Source organism: Anolis carolinensis, chromosome 4 (assembly GCF_035594765.1).
Source record: "Anolis carolinensis isolate JA03-04 chromosome 4, rAnoCar3.1.pri, whole genome shotgun sequence".
Taxonomy (NCBI): Eukaryota; Metazoa; Chordata; class Lepidosauria; order Squamata; family Dactyloidae; genus Anolis; species Anolis carolinensis.
Window position 1 is genome coordinate 163252745 of NC_085844.1, and position 15312 is coordinate 163268056.

The 15312-nt window shown below is 37.3% G+C and overlaps 1 protein-coding gene across 2 annotated transcripts in view; it reads left to right on the forward strand.

The window, feature by feature from the left end:
• Window positions 1–15312, forward strand: part of slc44a5 (solute carrier family 44 member 5) — a 268997-nt gene that overhangs the window by 78177 nt on the left and 175508 nt on the right. The gene's annotated exons all lie outside the window — the stretch shown is intronic.

Here is a 15312-nt window from a genome sequence, read left to right on the forward strand (position 1 = left end):
GAACCTGAACAGACATTCCTCCCTGTATATCTCTCCTCTCCTTTATGCCACATATAAGAAAACAATAGTCTTGCCTGCATGAGGATTATAAAGGGTGGGGAAGTTACAGACTTCCTTGACACTTACTAGTAATATAGTCATATGATAATTATAATCAAACTTATTTATATTTGAAAAACTGTGGAATTACTTGGTCTTTGCATACTGTCTTTGTAAGTTTATGAATGTCACATTGTGAATGTTTTGACTTATATGTATTTGTTAGTTGCATTTGTATCCAGCCTTTGTTTCATTGAACTCAAAGTGGCATACATAATTTTCTTCCTCCACACTTTAACTTTGCAATAACACCATGCGATTGATCTGACTGAGAATGTTAGAGGACCAAGATCTTCCAGTGAGATTTATGGCTTAATGTAGACTAGAACTTAGAATTCCCAAGTTCCAGGTCAACACTTCCTGTCATTTCTGCTGTTTTGCTTGAACAAGAGATTGTGTCAATCAAGGCCTTCCTTCCCCCCTCCTTTCCAGGTGGCATATACTATAGACTGTACTAGATGTCTCACAGGTGTGTATTTTTGGAGCTACACTTGACCATGATAGTAGATCATGGTCAAGTGGGTATGATAGACAGGGCTTTTTCGGTGGTGGCTCCATGGCTGTGGAACTCCTTGTCAAGGAAGATTAGGGAAGCCCCCTCACACATGTATTTTAGGAAGCAGCCGAAGACCTGGATGTGGGACCAAGTTTTTGGCCCCATTCTAAGATATAAGTTAATATGACCTGATGGATTCTGTGAATTAATATTTAGTCGAACACAGACTAGCTCTGACTTTGGCTTGAAACTGCCCCTGTTGTAATGGTCACATGATTTTTATTGTTTTAATTTGATTTGGATACCAGCTTTTAATTGTGTTTTATGTTTGGTTTTACTACATTTTGCATTATATATGGCATCTAATTCTACCATTGTATAAGACCGCTCTGGGTCCCCCTGGGGGAGAAGAGCGGTACATAAAACAAATAAATAAATAAATAAATTGGTACAATCAGTTTTTCCATTGACATAGAATTACATTTTTTCCCTCTCAGCTTTGAACGAAACACCAATTATGCTTGGCTTGCAAGACAACCTTTGAAATGGCATTAAAATTGCACCCACATTCTTTTTGTTTATCCACTCCCCAAATAGCGTTCCTCTATTATTGGAATCATGATGGACTATACCAGGGGTCCCCAAACTAAGGCCCGGGGGCCGGATGCGGCCCATCGAAGCCATTTATCTGGCCCCCATAGCACAAGGGCAGAAGGGGTTTGGGCTAAATGACCCAAGGGATCTCTTCTTCTCTTAAAACCCTTATTGTTGTTGTTGTTGTTGTTGTTGTTATTATTTGAAACACAACAAGATGAGTCCACAGCAGACACTCTGCTGGCTGTTGTATTGGATTACACATCGGACACTTCCTAAGTGTCTAGGACTGTGTGATGTATCGGCGAATAATGTGTGCAGATCCCAGTAAGGTGGCCTTCTGCAGCTGGCAGATGGTAATTTTGTTAGCGCCGATTTTGTTAAGTGCAGGCCAAGGTCTTTAGCTGATTACCACTGGGACCACCTTGACTGGCTTGTGCCAGAGTCTTTGTAATTCGATCTTTGAATCCTCATATCATGTCAGCTTTTCCAGTTGTTTCTCCTCAATCCTTCTGTCACCTGGGATTGCAACATCGACAATCCATACTTTGTTTTTTAACACGATTGTGAGGTCAGGAGTATTGTGTTCCAAAACCCTATATTATTATTATTATTATTATTATTATTATTATTATTATTATTATTATTATTATTAACATTGAGGTGGGGTGGCCATCTGTCAGGGATGCTTTGCTTGTGCTTTTGGTGCACAGAGGCAGAAGGGAGTTGGACTCAATGGCCCAAAGGGTCTCTGCCAACCCTCTTTTTTATTGTTGTTGTTGTTGTTGTTGTTGTTGTTATTATTATTATTATTATTGCTCAGTGGCCAACTATAGTCCAGCCCTCCAACGGTCCAAAGGATCGTGACATGGCCCCCTGTTTAAAAAGTTTGGGGACCCCTGGACTATACACATAACCCAGCATATGCTGTAATTTTGGAAGTGTATAGTGGCAAATATTCTATCAAAACGTTGTCTGTGAAAAGCATACAAATTGTGTTGCTGACTTTGCAGGAGATTTGATACAACTTTAACAGACGATTGAGTGAACAGGAAAAATGTGTCCAGAAATTGATTTTTTTCCAGCTTCTCAGAACAACTTTATCTCAGTAGATTTAGGAAGTCAATAGGCCTGGTGACTTCAGGTTAGAAGTTTTCTGCACAATTTCTTCAATTTTTTTTAAAGGGCGAGTAAGGATATATTTTATTTATTTATTTTGCATTCTGCTGGTTTAAGGTTTAGAGTCATTACACATAGTGTTTGACTAATTTGACTGAGTAAGATGTACAATGATGCAAAGCCTTCTATATTCTGGGGGGAACTGATTCCTTTTAGACAACAAATGACAACTTTATCAACCTAGATAATGCAACCTGGGCACCGCAGTTGAAGGGAGATGTTGACAAACTGGAATGTGTCCAGAGGAGGTCAACTAAAATGATCAAGGGTCTGGAGAACAAGCCCTATGAGGAACGGCTTAAAGAGCTGGACATGTTTAGCCTGCAGAAGAGAAGGCTGAGAGAAGACATGATAGCCATGTATAAATATGTGAGGGGAAGTCATAGGGAGGAGGGAGTAAGCTTTTTTTCTGCTGCCCTGGAGACTAGGACGTGGAACAATGGCTTTAAACTATAGGAAAGGAGATTCCACCTGAACATCAGGAAGAACTTCCTCACTGTGAGAGCTGTTCGGCAGTGGAACTCTTTGCCCTGGACTGTGTTAGAGGCTCCTTCTTTGGAGGCTTTTAAAGCAGAGGTTGGATGGCCATCTGTCGGGGGTGCTTTGAATGCTATTTCCTGCTCCTTGGCAGGGGGTTGGACTGGATGGCCCGTGAGGTCTCTTCAAACTCTATGATTCTGTGTATATTGCATACATTCACATCGATGCATTGTGTATCTCTTTCAAATGTTGTAGGGTTGCCTCGTTCCTCAAATATGATATAAACACTAGATATTCTAATTTGAAATTGACACAAATCTTAGTCCAAAACTAGTGAAATTACTGCTTTCTAAAAATGTTGATCCTAAATTTATGAAGAGAAGTTAATTCACAGAGAACACAGGTAGCTAAAAGAATTATGAGAATCTCACCTCGTGGTCCATGAAATGAAGCAAGGCTTTGTCTATATACCATTATTACTAGATTTGATGGTGTGTTAAACCCACCTGTGCCCCAAATTCACCAGCCACAGTCTTTTGGAGAGATACACCTCCCCAACAGATTTCATTCACAAGACCTTCATAACCTCATTCATGAGGCCTTTTTAATGCCTCATGAATAAGGTCTTGGTTGGGAAGCCGCTGCCCATCTGTCAGGCCGAGGCTGGAGAATTCACCAGTCTCAGCTTGATGGAGGGACATAGCTTCTCCTTGCCTTTTGGCCATTCTGAGGCAGGCAGCAGAATGGCCAAAAGGCAAAAGGAAGCCACACAGTGCACTCAGTAACAAATCCTTTTTTGCACTGCACATCTTCAAAATTGAGGTGTCTACTACAATTGATAGCATGTTATACTCAAGTAAATATGGGTAAGTTCACATCACAGATCTGGGGATCTCTAAATGTGATTGTATGAAGCACAAATGTTGTCAGGTAGAGCTTTAAAAAGGCAGATTATTTAGTTTAGTACGATTTAAGTGTGTTCCAACCAAACAGAAGCTTCTCCTTCTGCAAATATGATCCATGACTTGGTACAAAACCTTTTTTAAAATTATTTTCTCTCCTTGTTTACTCTACATGATAGCTCTGTGATATCTTACCCAAAGGATACATCAAATCTGTACAATTTTTTACCTTTTAAGAATGCTATAGTATTGTGTGATTTCAGGCTGTTCGTAAGGCCCAGTGCTAAATCTTAAACAACCATAAAATGAAATGAAAATGGGAAAGTAGAAGTTGTAAATAGTCACTCCAGGATGTTATGGTGAATCTGGGGTGGGTGGGGTGGGTACATATATTTACGCTTTTAAGTGTTTTGCTTTAGTGTATATGTTAATTTTTAAATGTTGCTGTGTGCTCTCTCGTGAGCCAGTAAACAAATATGTAATTTTGGTTTAAATGACTAAATCTAAGCATTTCTTCATAAGTTTTTGCAGAACAAATGAATAAGCCACAGTTGCATCTTCCTTAGCAATAACCATTTGCAGTCTGTGTGTGTGATATTACTTGAGCCTAATTAAACCAGAGGGACTTGCAGGAGAGAAATTACGCAAGTTAGAATTGGATTCAGCTTTCAAACAAATAAGTGTAAACCCATAGGAGCTGTAGAGTGAATATAGTTTTGCCATTTGCAGTGGCCAGGATCCAAAGAACTTCCTTCTGTTAGTCCAAAAGGACTTTGAAATTAAGAGGCATGATCAATCACTTTTGAGAACAAGGAGGGTTTCAAATAGAGAAAGAAGAAAACATAAACTCATAGCTCCATTGAGCATATTTGACTCTTTGATATTGACACTAAGCATTAGATAAAAGTATGCAGCTATACTTGTATTCTGTTCTCAGTATTGAAGCTCATTAGATGGACACAGATGGTGTCATGGAAGACAACAGTAAAATGGTATCGCTTTGCATTTCCATCAGACATGTCTACGTGATAGGACAGTATTTACAATAGTAATTCCTGAAGCAGAAGGCCTACTTTGGAGGCGAAAGGATACACCATGTGGCCTGTACCACTGTGGCCTCCAAGCCTGCTTTGTTTCCCCCTACTCCATTGCATCCTGTATCTATAATCTAGTGTGTCCAATTCACTAACTAGCAGTAGAGTATTAATTGCCATAAATACAAAAAAGGTCTTGGTGAATTGTTTAAGTAAATGGCCTACAGATTTAAAAGGAAATTGCCCAATGGTAGATCAGGCTTCCTCTTATATGGGAGATGGTATAGTCTCAAGGAATGATGGGGCAGGAACTATTCATTTATTCCTTCTCTAACCATTCTTTCTGCTGTTGTACATGTTTCACCTGAAATGTCCAGTTTATTCTTGAAATAAAGATTTCCTTCTAGTTCTGATTCAGGCAGTGTTACCTAATTAGAAGACACTTGTCTCCCTGATGCAGCAGTGATGGATATGACCATATTGTTTTGTACATGAGTTGTTTCTCTGTTTCAGAATATTTTCTCTAGAGTTGATCTCATCCATATTCTATCATGCTTGTGGGGATAAAGTCTCTGACATTGACAGCTCAATCATATGAATAGCATATCTATTCAGAAGCAAGTTTTATTGAGTTTAAAGACCAATGTGTATAAGTTACATCATACATGGCTTGTAAATATATGCTATATTTGCAGCATGATTATTTATGTTGGGTAGGATAAATTGGGTGAGATAAGAAATAATCATTTATCCTGAGCAGTAAATATGGGTTGCCAAGGAAGTCATTCAATCTAGATTGGGACTGAGAGGAGTCCATTCCTTTCTTGAGCTATTAGCCCCCAAAGGTGCCAACGAACAGCAATTTCTTCTTTATTTGTTTATTTCTCCAGAATTTTGTTCTGCAGAAAATAGTGCAGAGAAAAGTGATATTCCTGCATTGCACAGTTTGGTCCTGATCCAATTCTACTGTTACTTTACATAAGGCAACTATTTCTTTATTTTTCTTCTCCCTTTCCCTTCTTTGTTTCCAGCAAATGCATCATCTACTTTGGGTTTTGAGCTGTGTATTGCTCGAGGAATGAAGTTCTCAGGATGCTTTCATTTCAGATGGTGATAAATTTCCACATAGGCACAGAGATAGTAACAGATTTGAAAAGTTTCCAAAATGTTTAAGGGGTTAGAATCCCACTGTTGTTTTTTAAATCATGTCAGAAATGACTTGAGAACATACTTCAGATCAGCAACCGAACCTTCAGGTCAGCATTTCACAAGGGTTTAACCCAATTTTAATTTTAACTGGCTGGGATTTCTGGGAGTTATAGGCCAAAACACCTGGGGACCCACAGGTTGAGAACCACTGGTTTAACCCATTGCACCACTGTTGATTTTTTAATCATGTCAGAAGTGACTTGAGAACATCCTGCAAGTCACTTCTGCTGTGAGAGAATTGGCCATCTACAGAGACATTGCCCAAGGGATTCTGGGATGTGTTACTGTAAGGCTTCTCTCATGTCTCCGCAAGCTAGAGCTGACAGACGGGAGCTCACCCCATCTCACAGATTAGAATTTGTAACCTTCAGGTCAGCAGTTCACAAAGGTTTAATCCATTATGCCACCATGGCTCCTCCCACTGTTGATAATAGGCATTAAACTCAGAAACAGGCTTCACATTTGAAAGAGACTTGAAAGAGAGGGAAGCTAATAACTGGAAAATGGGTAAGAAATGCCTATTGAAATAGGCTCCATAGAAACCTTATAGAACCTATGTTCTCTATCTTTTTAACTTCAATGAACCCTTGAAATTATTTCCAAGTTTTCAAGAACGTCTGCACAAAAATGATTGTATCTACAATTCAGAAAGTTTTTGTTTTTTAAATCACTATCCTTTCTGAAACCCCTAGCAACTTATTTTCAGAACTCCTGGTATTGAAGGAACCTTGGTTGAAAAATCCTGTTATGTGGGGTCTCTGGTAGAAGAAGAGAGTGGGAAAGTGAAAGATACTAAGATACTGAATTAATATTATTTATTTATTTACAGCATTTATATTCCACCCTTCTCACCCCGAAGGGGACTCGGGGCAGATCACATTGCACACACAAAGGCAAACATTCAATGCCATGACACAGAACAGAGACAAAGACAAGACGCAGGCACCGGACTGGCCTCGAACTCATGACCTCTTGGTCAGAGTGATTTGTTGATTTGTTGCAGCTGGCTTGCTTTCCAGCCTGCGCCACAGCCCGGTTCTGAATGGTTCAAGGAATGAAGACAGTGGGCAATAAGCTGGAAAAAAACAACCAAGAGCCAGACCTAAATCTCAATAAAGGCCTAGAAATTATTCACCACTACTGGGCAAATATATAGGTTTGGAAAGATTGAGGTTATGAGCCAGGGAGCATGTGGGCATAAAACTAGACTTATCTACTAGACCAACTAGGGGGGCAGATTACAACCCATTACAAGACAGAAGGCTATTTTTGCCTATAGAGCTAGAAATCTGAAAGAGAGGTTTTAGAGAGAAAAAAATTGTTTCCTTCTCCTACACAATTATCACTCCTGGATATTTTAGGAGTGTAACTCAGATATGAATATCTGACCCTTTCTGGGGTTTTTCTGAACATTTTCTCCATAGCTGGTGCAGAAAACTAACTACCTGGACTTTAAGCTTTCTCATATTTGGTCTCTGTCCAGCCATACCAGCTGTCCCTTGGATGATTACATAGAAGATATTTTGTGGACTTGAATTTTCCCCTTGAAAATAACCTTATTGTCATGGTTGAAATTGTTTTTGTCCTACTTTTTTATGGTACACAATGGATTTTAGTAATAACATTTACTTTTGATGTGTTTTGTATGAGGGCTTCAACTGCAATATGCTTTGAGATTGTTTTTATAAAGGAAAGCTGAATACAAATCTCCAAGTCCACTTTTCTAGTCTGATTGTGTACTGAAGCTGGCATCCCTAGAGGTTAACAAAGGCTGAGTTCAAGCAAGCATAGAACTGGCCTCTGAATCCCACAGATTTCAGTGGAATACATTTGCAAGCAACTAAGTGTGCATAGGGTTGCTGTGTGACACCCAAGTATTGATTTGCAGTAACCAATGGGCTGTTTGGCTTTAGGCTTCAGACTTCAGTTCATGCCTCTTCTATAGGTTGCAATAAAATGAGGTAATGGAATGGGCTTTCTTTCTGATTTATTCTGAACATGAATAACAAAAGGACCTATTTTAGAAAAAACATCCTTTTGGATTAGGTAGAAAGTTAATCTGATTTTGAAAACCAATTACACTACTCTACTACTACTTTGATTTTGTTTTATATTTTTGTACTTTTGAGAAAAAACGAGTCATGTGAATTTTAGTATTCCTGTGGTGCTTAATCTACATCAGCAGCAGAATGAGGCATCGGTGAGAAAGCGGAGTCTTGAAATAGTAAAACAGGGCCATGCAGTGTTTGACTGCATATGGAAATCACGTTGTTGAATGCTTTTCTAAGAAAAAGAATAATACACCAATTACATTCCTGGAAGTAGGAAAACTACAATTGCATTGGGGCAACTGATCTTGAATATCTCTCTCTGATGTATTACAAATGTCTAGGTGCCAATAGTTTGTTTTCCTATTTAATTTAGAGAGGCATTAAAATTGCAGAGCTTGGAAGTAACATACTATCAGTAATGCTACAGCCTATTGCAACTTTCCCTTTTGACATAGTGCAAGGTAATACAACAAGTCATAGCCTGATGTTTTACATGCAACAATATTTACACATCTTTTCAAGTTATTCAAGGGGGAGGGGCTTTGGGAAGCATTTTGTGGAGATGTTTTCTCGAGTTCTAGGTGTTTCTTACTTTTTTAAACATTTTACTCAAAAGTAACAAAAAAGTGAGCATGAATCAAGTAACAAGACAATATGAATAATGGGGAATGGCAACAGTTCTTATTAAAAATAATTGAACAGGATAATAAAGAGAAAAACAAAAATGAGCCAAAACGAATGTAAGTATAATTATTTTCTCTGAAAGGTCCGAAAATTGTTGTTTTTTCCTGACACAAGAGAAAAACAAAAATGAGCCAAAACGAATGAAACTATAATTATTTTCTCCCAAAGGTCTGATTTTTTTTGTTTTTTTCTGACACAAGAGAAAAACAAAAATGAGCCAAAACGAATGAAACTAAATAAAACGAACAGCGATTCCTTAAAAATGCACATCACAAAATGTACGCTTGCTTCTATATTCCCATTCATATTAAGATTACGATAAACTGGGAACTGTTTAGTATTCTTCTAGTTGCCATGCTACAAGTAGATTAATATGTAAAGACAGGAGATGGGGGCAACCCTACACTTGATATAATATGCACTATCTATCTCCATGCATGAAGTGAGGATTTCTGAAGAGGGGAATCTTTGCATAAACAGATCCAATGAGTAAGCAGCTGCTTACATATACTGTATATACTCGAGTATAAGCCGACCCAAATATAAACCGAGGCACCTAATTTTACCACAAAAACTGGAAAACTTACTGACTCGAGTATAAGACAAGGGTGGGAAATGCAGCAGCTACCAGTAAATTTCAAAAATAAAAATAAATACCAATAAAATTACATTAATTGATGCATCAGTAGGTTAAATGTTTTTGAATATTTACATAAAACTATCATTTAAGATAATAATAAGACTTTAATAAGATAATACTGTCCAACTCTGATTACATATACTCGAGTATAAACTGACCCAAATATAAGCCGGCCAGGACCCTTCCTCAAGTATAAACTGAGGGGGGCTTTTTCAACCCTTAAAAAGGGCTGAAAATTCGTTTTATACTCAAGTATGTAGGGGAAGCTTTTTAGTTCAAATGCCCATGCTGAGTTCACATATTCTGTGTGTGTCTCTGTGCTAAATGGCCTAATTTCAGCATTAGACTGCCACTGTGGTCCTACTTCTCCTTCTGACACATGATGACCTAGTGTACAAGTAACGCTTAAATAGGTTTTTGGTCTCAGTGTTGATTCTCTTACAGTGCAGAAAATTGAATCAGGTTAGTTGGCCTGACCTAGATCTGCACAAATGGTGAATGCAATAAGCACCAGCTGTTTATTGTGGCCTGCCAGTATTTGATAATCCCATTTTGTACTCCCAACTAGGCAGCAGAACCAGGATGTTTAACAGAATTGGTGAACTGCGTTTGGTTCAGCTAAGCCAATTTGGGGGCCATTCTCTTAGAAATGTTTGCTAGCAATTAATAAATGATTGAGAACTGCTTAGTGGCAAAGTTCAGGCTTTAAATTTGATTTTCATAGTGTAGTGACTGTAAAATCAAATTTAAGTAAAACAGTTTGATTGCTGGACATTGTTTGATGTCTCAGACAATCAGAATTTAGCAAATACCATTCACTTTTGTGGGCATTTGATAATCAAATCAAATTAATTAATGTCAGGGCTAATAGAAACATTGATTGTAACAACAGCTAGAGTCTTAAAACAAAGAAAGATCCAGAAAAAATGTGCACAGCCATCTTTCTGTCTATCTCAATCAGCACAGTCTTTCATATTTATTGTTTGTTTGTTGGAGGAGTTTTGGAATTCCCCTTTGATATAGTGCTGTCAGTGTCTCAATGTATAATTGAGTTTATACAATTAGCAGACAGCTTGACACTCTGCAGAAAGTAGGAAATTGTAGAATAGATTTTCTCTACACCTCTATAGCCAAGAATAGGAGTAGGTGATCCAGATAATTTAGATCATAATCTCCAACCTTTGATTATGCTGTCTGGGGCTTATGGGATTTGTAGTCCACTGTATCTGGAGAGTCCTCTAGTTAGGTGTTCATGGCTTTTGGCCCACCATTATATACAAAGGAGTTTATTCAGGAATACTTGACTGATCATGGATTGGTTATGTATGTTTCTACATTAGGATCATACACACAGCTTGGTAAGAAAACTATTGGAGAATAAGGCTCTTCATACTGGTTCAAACTTTATCTTCCCTACCCAGTATAGAAATTGTCAGAATAGTTACCACTTAAAATAATATTGCAGATTTATGCGATCACTTTTTAGTACTCTCTAGAAAGGCATCTCTTCAGAGCTGTTTGCTCCAAAATACTATTTCTTTCACAATTGGCTTTGTGTTCTGGATCCTAACATAATAAATCCAACCAGTCATTTCTGTTGGGAGCTCTCAGAAATTTTGAATTTGTTCAGATGTTTATTACTGATTTACATGTAGAGCAAAGAGATGCCAAACTGGAGGCAGAATTCAATCAAGAGGTTTTGATGGCATTCTAAAGTTGAAAGATGCAATTTGAATGGTTTATGAATAAATCCACAACTGAAACATTAAATTACAGCCTGTAGAATCCACATGAGGACGATGAATACCAGATACATAAAACACTTTTATTGTCAGTTACCTTTAAGGTTGAGCAGAATGAAAATCCATCATGTGGGAGCGGTCCTGCAGCATATCTTGCACCAGGGAATTACAGGAAGTGCAGGGGAAAAAGAAGAAGACGAGAGAAGGAATTTGAGATGTAAGGGACAGGAGGATTTTCGAGCCCATGACCCAGGAAAATGAGGAGGATTACACAATGCATGATATAGCAGGGAAAGGATTACTGCTCATGTGATGTTGGACGGCATAGATTACAGCAATACACATTTGTAACTCAACACACATATTTTTTGCTATATTTTATTTAGAGAACCCAGTAGGTATCTGTTCTAACAAGGGAATGCTATCTTTACAGCACAGTCATTTTGTGCATTTCCTTCCAAGGTGATGCAAGTGTTATCATGCCTCAGCACATGGGCATGTGACACCACTGGGGTATTTATGTGAGCGCTAGGGAGACTCAGGTTGTTAAAGGAGGATTAAGAAATAAAGTATATTGCAGAAACCAATTACTGAAGTAAAGCATGATCACTGCAAAGTTGCTGGATAATAATTATTTTCTTAAATGTTTGTTGAGTTAAATGAACACTTTGAAATATTTATTTCTTTTTCAGAATGAGTTTTCAGTGTCATGAATAGTCTTTAGGTAATATTAGTCATTTAGGTTATATATATATACATATCTTCAGAAATGTGGGTTAACATGATGCTCATCAAGAATGGCAAGATAAGGCAGGCAATTTGTGCTTTTTTTAAAAAAGCACTTCATTCCCAGTGGAGCCTTGCAGGACTACAAAGCGTGGTGGTGTGCTTGGGTAATATGAAAAAAGCTTTCAAACTGAGCTCAAGTAGGATTTTGTAGTCTACATTTTGAAGGCCAAATTGTCCAAGTTTTAGAGTTCTGTATTATGGCTTTAACCTTACAGGCCCCAGTAGCTGAAACCATTCAGCACTAGGGTGATTCTAGTAAATTGATTGTAAGGACTCTTGCTCAGCAATGATTTGGTGTACCGTAGGAACCATTTATCCATTTTTATCAGTCATGTTCACACTCATTCATGGCATTTTGTTTTCAGGAAAGTTAAAATGAAGAACTGCTGAAATGAGTGGGTGGAATGAGGAGAACAGAGTAGATAGATTGCATTGTTTTTATGCAATGTTTATGTTGAGACCACAACTTATCAGTTTGGAGAGTAAGGTAGCCCTTTCTGCTCGTGACTATTCAGAGTGAAGTAATTAAAATAAATTGTCAGTGAAGTTTCTTATATTTAACATAAATGGACAATGTAACCAAATTCATTTTTTTAAAAATTTAATTGATTGGGTTACATTAGACCAGGAGTCCTCAAACTTTTAAAGTGGAGGGCCAGTTAATGGTCCTCAGACGGCTGAGGGGCCGAATTATCATTTGAAGAAAAAAACCGAACTAATTCCTATGCACACTGCACATGTCTTATTAGTAGTGTAAAAAAAAAAAACCCAACACAACAACAATGAAAGAACAATACAATATTTAAAAATAAAAACAGTTTTAACCAACATAAACGTATCAGGATTTCAATGGGAAGTGTGGGCCTGTTTCTGGCCACTGAGATAGTCAAGTTAATTAGGATTGTAGTTGTTGTGTGCCTTCAAGTCATTTCAGACTTTGGACGAGCCTATGTCTAAAACTGAGGGCGGGGGCCAGGTAAATGACCCTGGAGGGCCGCATCCGGCCCCCGGCCCTTAGTTTGGGGACCCCTGCATTAGACTTTCATGATTAACTCAGTTCCACAATTGATGTATTAGTTAGCACATTTAATACTTAGATGAGAATCATAATAAAGAGTCAATAATGTTAATATTTCCCCACAGTTGTCTTTGATTTTTGAAAATTGCTTCAAACTTGTTAGTTCCTTGATTACATTTTTTTTATACAGTGAGGAATTGCAATGCTTAGTTGCAACATTCAAACCTATGAACAGGATTTAAACGTCTTGGTTTATTTACATTCATGCTGGAGTATGATAGTACAATCTAAAGTTCAACGTCTTTCTCAGCTGAGAACAAATATGATGGTCCAGGCAGCTTTCCAGTGTCAGACTAACATTATTTTGAATGAACTTGTAAGTTACAGTAGAGTCTTGCTTATCCAATGTACTGCCGGCCCGTTTACATTGGATAAGCGAATATGTTGGATAATAAGGAGAGATTAAGGAAAAGCCTATTAAACATCAAATTAGGTTATGATTTTACAAATTAAGTGCCAAAACATTATGTTATACAACAAATTTGACAGAAAAAGTAGTTCAATAAACAGTAATGCTATGTAGTAATTACTGTATTTATGAATTTAGCACCAAAATATCATGATGTATTGAAAACACTGACTACAAAAATGCGTTGGATAATCCAGAATGTTGGATAAGCGAGTGTTGGATAAGTGAGATTCTACTATACTTGGAAACTGAAGTGTTCTTTTTAAAGCACATTGCATGCTCCTCTTTTCTTTGTTTTCAACCAGTTCTCAACAAACAAGTAAAATCAATAGATAAGGGAAATGTGAGAATAGACTTTGGATTTGGTTTTCACATTTTTCTTATCTATAAATCTCAGTTTCTCTTTAGCAGAGGATGCTCTGTGTTTGAGTGTGTTTATTTCCCCTGAGTTATAATTCTAACCAATTATATGCAGCCAATGAAAATGGATTTTAAAATATCTGTTATATTTATACTTGTCATCTGTTTATAGGTATTAACTTTTGTATGAATTGAAGGTTCCATTTGTCTAAGTTGGTAAAATGATGTACTAGAATTAAGTACACACTAAAGCATTACAATGGAATATGGCTATTTCGTGCAAATAGTGAACTATTTGAATTAAAAGCATGAGTTGAATTGATATTTTGAGTTATAGGCAGTACATTTTCATAAGAACCATCATTTTATTTAACACTATATTTTTCAATATAGTGCAAAACAGTACATATAAATGCAAAACAGTACATCAGACTAAGAATGAGCTGTAAAATGTGTACTATCTGGGACATTTTTAATTTGATTTGTAAGATGATAAATTGTTCTCTGTTATGTGAGAGAATCTTCATGGAAAGACAATAATACTGCCATAGCTCAGTTAATAAAATCTTTTAAGAAGTTTTTATGCCCCATTCAGGCCTCTTTTTTCCTCCTTCCCATCTGTCTTGCTGGTTTTTTTACCAGCATCAACATTGGGAGGACGACGAAGGAGAGCTGGAGAAACACAGACTTGCATCATAGTCTTTCCTGTAAACCAGTGGTTCCCAAATTTTGAGCCTTCAGGTGTTTTGGACTTCAATTCCCAGAAATCCCAGCCAGCTTACCAGCTCTTAAGAACTGTGGGAACTGAAGTCCAAAACATCTGGAGGCCCAAAGGTTGGGAACCACTTTGGTAAACAATGCAATGAAGAGGGAAAGAATGCAGTTCTGTTGTGGCTGATTTTACTGTCATTGTGTGTCTACCTACAAAAGGCAAGGCAAAAAGCAGCTGCCTTCAGAATCCCTTATTAAGAATGCATGAAATGGGAAAATAGATATACTTACCAATTCATGTTAGCATGTTAAAAACATAACTCTATTTGACCACCAAAGTGGCAATTATAAGAAAAGTAAAGGCTGATGAAAGGGGAAAATCATGAATTAATTAAGGAATGGTCTCTAGAAGATTCAAAATATTTTTGTTCCCTTTTGTAAATCTGACCATAGCTTATTGTTTTATTTCACATGTGCATAATTTTAATTTGGAATAAAACTTTGCTGAAACATGTTGAACTACAAATCTTTTTGAAGGTGTGGGAAATTCTTTCTCTGCTTTCTATGATATTTCTGCCTTTGGTACTATATTTTCATTTAAAGAAGTAACACTCAGGAATACATATACAGTAGAGTCTCACTTATCCAAGCTAAATGGGCCAGCAGGAGCTTGGATAAGCGAATATCTTGGATAATAAGGAGGGATTAAGGAAAAGCCTATTAAACATCAAATTAGGTTATGATTTTACAAATTAAGCACCAAAACATCATGTTATACAACAAATTTGACAGAAAAAGTAGTTCAATACGAAGTAATGTTATGTTGTAATTACTGCATTTACAAATTTAGCACCA